Source organism: Micromys minutus (assembly GCF_963924665.1).
Source record: "Micromys minutus genome assembly, chromosome: 1".
In the NCBI taxonomy this organism is placed as follows: Eukaryota; Metazoa; Chordata; class Mammalia; order Rodentia; family Muridae; genus Micromys; species Micromys minutus.
Genome location: NC_137969.1, coordinates 206,475,539 through 206,481,908, shown reverse-complemented (window position 1 = coordinate 206,481,908; position 6,370 = coordinate 206,475,539). Strand labels below are relative to the sequence as shown.

The window sequence follows — 6,370 nt, the reverse complement described above, 5'->3', positions numbered from 1 at the left end:
TACAAAAGATGAATAGTATAAATTATTGGCACAGCCCAATGGTTAGTATAAAGGGATGGAGCACAGGACTGACCATGGGTCAGACAAATTCCAAGAATGAACATTGCAGATCACCTAAGATATGTAAGGTAGAGAGAAAATGATGTTGTTTCACATCTGTCTCTGAATATTCACTTGGCAAGCTGACTATGTTTCATTTATTGGTCCTTCAGTTTTTTTAGAGTGAAATGTTTTAATATGTCTTCCAGACAGAGTGTACTCTTCCAGGTTGTTGTCCTGCCTGATTTATTTTCCAGTCAATTATAGAAAAATTAAAAACAAACAAAAAATCAAAAACAAACCTCACCAACTAAACAAAAAACAAACAACTATGAAACAGCAAAAATCTCAATTTTTCATGATAGGATGAAAAACATCATTGAAAAGAAAAAAAAATAGTTTTAAAATCCAGCCCTGAGATTATTTTACATTTATTACCTCCTCCTTACCTACTTATATATTTCAAAAATTCAGTGAATTTGCTTTTAAGTATAACATGCATTTTGTAATTTTTTAAATATACATATGCAACATACACAGATTTAGTTTCAAATCATTAAACAGAATGATCAAGTCTACATTTTTCATCGTGTCTGAGTAAATAAAATTCTAGATAGTGTCCTTTAGAGATGGAAGTACCATTTATATAGCAGTTCATGGGGCTAATACTCCTTTTGTGATCTGTGATAGATGTGACAGAGAAGTTAGGGAAGAGATCATGAGCTTTGGCAAAAAGCAAGGTTCATCATGCAGCCCTTTGGAATTTGACAAATAGAAGACATGCTTTATGATACAGGATACACACACACAAAATTGGGTATTGGCAATATGACATTGGAGCCAAACTATCAATCTGTCTTTTTTCTTGTAACAACAAAAAAAATCAGTATTTTCTGAAGGAAATTTAGTCCAGGTTTATGTGACAACTTAAAAAATTGTGGTGTCTGTATGAGGAACACATTTGTGATCGATGTATTCGTGGTATGTTTACACATTCGTGTAGGTACTCATTTCACTGTGCATGCACAAAGGACAGCAGAGGATATGTCTAGCTTCACTACATGTCATTTCAAAATCTATTATTCTCAGTCATGGGATTTTCCTAAACACAAAGTCAGCAAAATCCAGAAAGCCTCCTGTTGTTACTCTCCACAGTTCTGGGTTATAATATGATAATGTTAAGTATGATAATGCTAAGCCATTAAAATTGTGATTGGATACGTGAACCCAAGTCTTCATGCCTAAATAGCCCCTATGCTAATATTTTAAATAAGATCTATAAATAGACATATGATTTTTTATTTGTCAATATAAAAAGTGGATCTTGACATACATTTAATTTGACCATGTAAATTAACATTAAATTGGTACAAATTTAATGTTTATCAATATTCTAGGTAGGAATTAAACCTTTCTTGTCTCACGATCACATAATAGGTAATAGATGACACAGATGATTTAATAAATTAAACCAATATTTGATTATTTAGGTTTACAAATCTATTTCTCTCAAACAATTCATTTGCCAAGATAGTTCTGCTTCTATCTACTAAAATTATATCCTATTTTTCTATAGAAATAGCATAATTTTACTTGTATTAGGGTGAAGTAGTTCACTTTACTATGCACATTAGAATAGCACATTAGCATGCTCTGAATTTTATCTGTGGCTGATATTACAGGTAAATTCAATTCTAATTCAAATATTCCTGGCGACTTTGACTGCTCTGCCTTGCCATTTATCTTAACTGTATTAACTACAGGGAAATTTCCAAGAGGTCTCTCACATATATAAAGACACTAATGTGAGAAGTCATCAATTTGTGGAAATGAATGTGCTGAGATGCCACTGTGACTTGGAGGACACAGGAAATGGCAGGGTCAATTCAGCTTCCCCATCCCTTTACATGAAAACCGATCATTATTAATTGGGCAGTCTGTAAGACTGTGATACATTCTAGACAGCTATTATTATAAATTTGTGAAGGTCATCCTGTAATGTATTATCAGCTTACAGTGTATCTTAAGATGTGAAAAGGGGCATAAAAAGGAAAAGAGGGATCAAAAGCTTTCAAAGACATTTTCATTTCAATGTTAGGTCTTTCACAGCAGAGTCCTCTTTCTCATTAACTTTGAAAAATATAATTTCTGTTTTTTCAGTTAAAACCCTAACATAAGTACTTTGTTATTGTAATGAGAAATACTATAGAATCAGACATACTTTGTGATAAATATTAAAATGTTTAAGTATTTTTGTGGTTTTCCCCAGTCTATCTTTTTATTTATTTTTATTCATGATATTATGAACTAAACTGAAATGTATTAATAATCTACACTTACATTTCCATGACAAACAAAAATTCATGACCCAAAAGGGGGAGAAGCTTATGAAACTAAATATAAATATCTCCGCATAACTGCTGAACTGAGAAAGGAATTAAAACACTTTAATTAAAAACCAACATGAGTGGAAGATAAAGTGTGTAGAAACTGAAACTTCACAAACTGTTTAAAACTGGCAATCTCTGTTCAGAAACTACAGAGATGGATCATGGGTGGTGGTGAACAGCAGAAAGGGATTATGGGTGGATCTGCTCTGTGCTAGCTGCTTCCCATGCCACCTGTCTCCGATGGCAGCCTGACATTGATTAGATACTGAAACAGGATAATGCTGGCAGCAGATCCAGAGATGGTTACCTGCTAATCAGTAGATCAATCCACTGGATTTGTGAATTTCGATCTGTGCCTTACACATTTGATGGATCTCATTGATTTTAGTGCCCTGACACCCAATTTATGAGGTCAATCAAATTATTTAGAATGGTGAGGTCATGAGAAGTAGCTTGAGCAGATGCATCCAAACCTGCCCAATAACCTTTTACCTCTGGAGAGCTGGATTCAATGCCACTGAATCTGGTGTTGCCATGGGCCAAGGGAAAATGAGACTGTTATATTGCTTGGTTAAATCTGGATGTGGAATGGCATCCTGTCCTTGAATGGTATAGGCCTCCATGTATCTCAACCCTGACCTGGAGGGACACCTCTAGAGGTGGTGTGGAGAAAGCTCTCCTTGTTGCCGCCTGTCCTGACCAACTGCAATAATGAATGGTGAACTTGGGCTAGTAAGGGATGGTGGTGGTGAGGGGGATGCCAACATCACCTCACAGATCTGTTTGATGCACTCAATTATGGTTTGGAAAATGCTAGCAATAGTAATTGGCCAATCAGTTGAGTTAGGGAGCACATCCCCAGCCACCTGGACCTGAGCCCTTATACTCTCTTATTTTCTTGATCTTGCAACCACTTTTTCTAATGAAAGCCACACTGATTAGCAGCAACCACCAGCTGTAGGGTAACAGGGTAGGGGGCATCTACTGGCTGCTGTGCTCTGCTCATAGCTTATGTCCTCTTCCAGTTTTTCCATGATGATACCAAAGGCATTGAAGAAAGCATTAGTCGGTCCAGACAAAGTGATAATTCTCTCAGGAAAACTCCCTTCTGAGATGTTGATACCTGTACCACTCTCCTTGTGCATCTTCTTACTAGAGTCTCCCTTTGTTCTGATGATACTGTCCACTTTCCATGCATAAGTTGCCTGATGATAATGACATTTAATCCAACTTCAATCACACCAGTGTCAAAGTCTAGCCGTAACAGGGACCTGGATTTTGAGTGGTAAAGCCTTTGATCAGTGGATGGATGAGTCGGTTGAGGGGTAAAGGGGAGATGATGAAAAGGGTAACGGCAGAAAAATAGGGGCAAAGAGGAAGGCAAGCACCCCCAGCCCTGCTCTAAAGCTAGCAGGCAGAGAGGGACAGGTGGAGGATGACAGGGGAAAGAAACCCCAGAGCTTTTTGAGAGTGGCAGAGGCAGGAGGGTGGGAGAGAACACAGAGAACACAAGCCTCTGCTCCAAATTCTCTCTCTCTCTCTCTCTCTCTCTCTCTCTCTCTCTCTCTCTCTCTCTCTCTCTCTCTCTCATAAAATTGATTTTATTCTATTTTTATTGGATATTTTCTGTATATACATTTCAAATGTTATCCCCTCCCTCCTTCCTTTGCTCTCATGCTCCCCTTCCCCTCCCCTCCATTTGCTTACATGAAGGTGCTCCCACTCCCAATCAACCCTCCACCTCAGTGCCTTAGCATTCTGCTACAAAGGGAAAATGAGCCTTCACTGGAACAAAGGTCGCTTTCTCATTGATCCCAGACAATGCTATCCTCTGTAACATATTCAACTAGAGTTTTAGATCTCTCCATTTGTGTTCAGTGGTTGGTGTTTTAATCCATGGGAGTTCTGAAGGGTTTGGTTGGTTGATAATGTTGTTGTTCCAATAAGGTTGCAAACCCTTTCAGCTCCTTCAGTCCTTTCTCTTTTCCTTGGGGTCCTCATGTTCAGTCCACTGGTTAGCTGCAAGCATCTTCAACTGTATCTGTATGATTCTGTCAGATCCTATGGCATCCAGATCTGGCTCCTGCCAGTAAGTACTTTTTGGTATCAACAATAGTGCTTGGGTTTGGTGACTGCATTTGGAATAAATCCCCTGGTGAAGCAGTCTCTGAATGATCTTTTCTTCAATCCCTGGTTCTTTATTTGACCTTTTATTTCCTCCTGTGAGTGCTTTGTTCTCCCTTTTAAGAAGGACTGAGGCATCCACATTCTGGCCTTCCTTCTTTTTGAACTTCATAAAGCCTGTGAATTTTTTTCTTTTTAAATAGCTGAAGCCTATTCCTTTCATATTCACTATGTGGAAATGTTTCCCACTTTAAAGAATCCATTCCTGTTTCTAATATAGAATAATATCTAGTTAGCACAAATGGGAATGAGTGTTGTGAATATAATAGAAAATATTGAAGAGTGTTGACCCCAAATTTTGAAAATTTAATCAAAAAAATGTGACATAAAAAGGAAAACTTGGCAGTGATTATATTTTTATCTTTTCCCCTCACTTTCTGAAATCTTTGATGTAATTTTGGGAAGGTTTATACAATTTGATAATATAATGTTTAAGTACATTTATTATGTATATAGGACTAAAACCACACACACACACACACACACACACACACACACACACATTCACTTATATCCCATTCACTGTTCCCTCCCAGTTATTCACTCTCATAATATTTCTGCTTCCCCCTTCTCTCTTACTCCTCTGAGTGTGTTTGGGCTCCCCTGTGTACTCCCATGCCCACTCTGGCACATCAAGTATCTGCTGGGCTAGGCACATCCTCTCCCACTGAGGTCAAACAAAGCAGCCCAAATAAAATATCATATCCCAGTGAGAGGCAATAGCTTTTGAGATAGCCCCTGCTCTAGCTGTTCAGGATCCACCTGAAGACCATGCCGTATATCTGCTACATATATGTAGGGAAGCCTTGGTCTAGTCCTGCACATTCTTTGGTTGGTAGTTAAGTCTCTGAGAGGTCTTGCAGGAATGTATGTTCTTTAGTTGGTGGCTCAGTCTTTGAAAGTTCTCAATGGTTTAGTTCAGTTGACTCTGTTGGTCTTGTTCATGTATCTTTTGACTTGTACTTCTTTCCTCTATTCTTCCATGGGAGGGCCCCCAAGCTTCATCCACTGTTTGAATGTAGTTGTCTGAATCTGAGTCAGCTGCTGGGTGAAGTCTCTCAGAGGACAACTTCCTAGACTCCTGTCTGTAAGCATTACAGAGTATCATTAACAGTGTCAGAGATCGGTGCTTATCCATAGAATGGGTCTCAAATTGAGCTGCTTGTTAGTTGGTCATTCCTTCAACAAGTATATCCTTTGAAAGTACTGAAGTTGTTTGAACTTACAGAAGTTTTCCCAAGTTTAGTTGATGGTCAGATGTTTCTTATTTGCCGTCTAAACTACTAGCAGTAGAGTCATTAAAAAAGGAATGATTGAGACTGCTCATGGATATAGCTCTCCACTCTTCAATTATTATCTTCTGTTCCTGCATACTAGTGCTCTAATTGGGATTTTGATTGGGATATAGTATGAATCCAGTCTCCAAATGTCACAAGTTGAAATTTAATATCTATTGTAAGGTGTGAATAAGTATAACATTTACTTCAACTTGCATATTCAAAACTAAGGTCCATGATAGCTGATGGCAAGATAAGGTCATGTGGTGTAGCCAAGATAGTTGAATCCTAGTGCCCCTATGAAATGAAGGGACCTTTTAGGTCCTGTACATAAATACAAGCAGATGCTCACACACACATATGCAGACACTCAGACACAGAGACACACACATGGGGCAGGGAGAGAGAGAGAGAGAGAGAGAGAGAGAGAGAGAGAGAGAGAGAGAGAGAGAGAGAGAGAGAGAGAGAGAGAGACTTCTG

The 6,370-nt window shown here is 38.3% G+C and overlaps 1 pseudogene across 1 annotated transcript; it reads right to left on the bottom strand.

The window, feature by feature from the left end:
- Positions 1–2,640: 2,640 nt before the first annotated feature.
- On the bottom strand, positions 2,641–3,672 carry LOC308421676 (poly(rC)-binding protein 2-like; annotated as a pseudogene). The gene has a single exon. The product of its transcript is annotated as a poly(rC)-binding protein 2-like (transcript).
- Between the last annotated feature and the right edge of the window lie 2,698 nt (positions 3,673–6,370).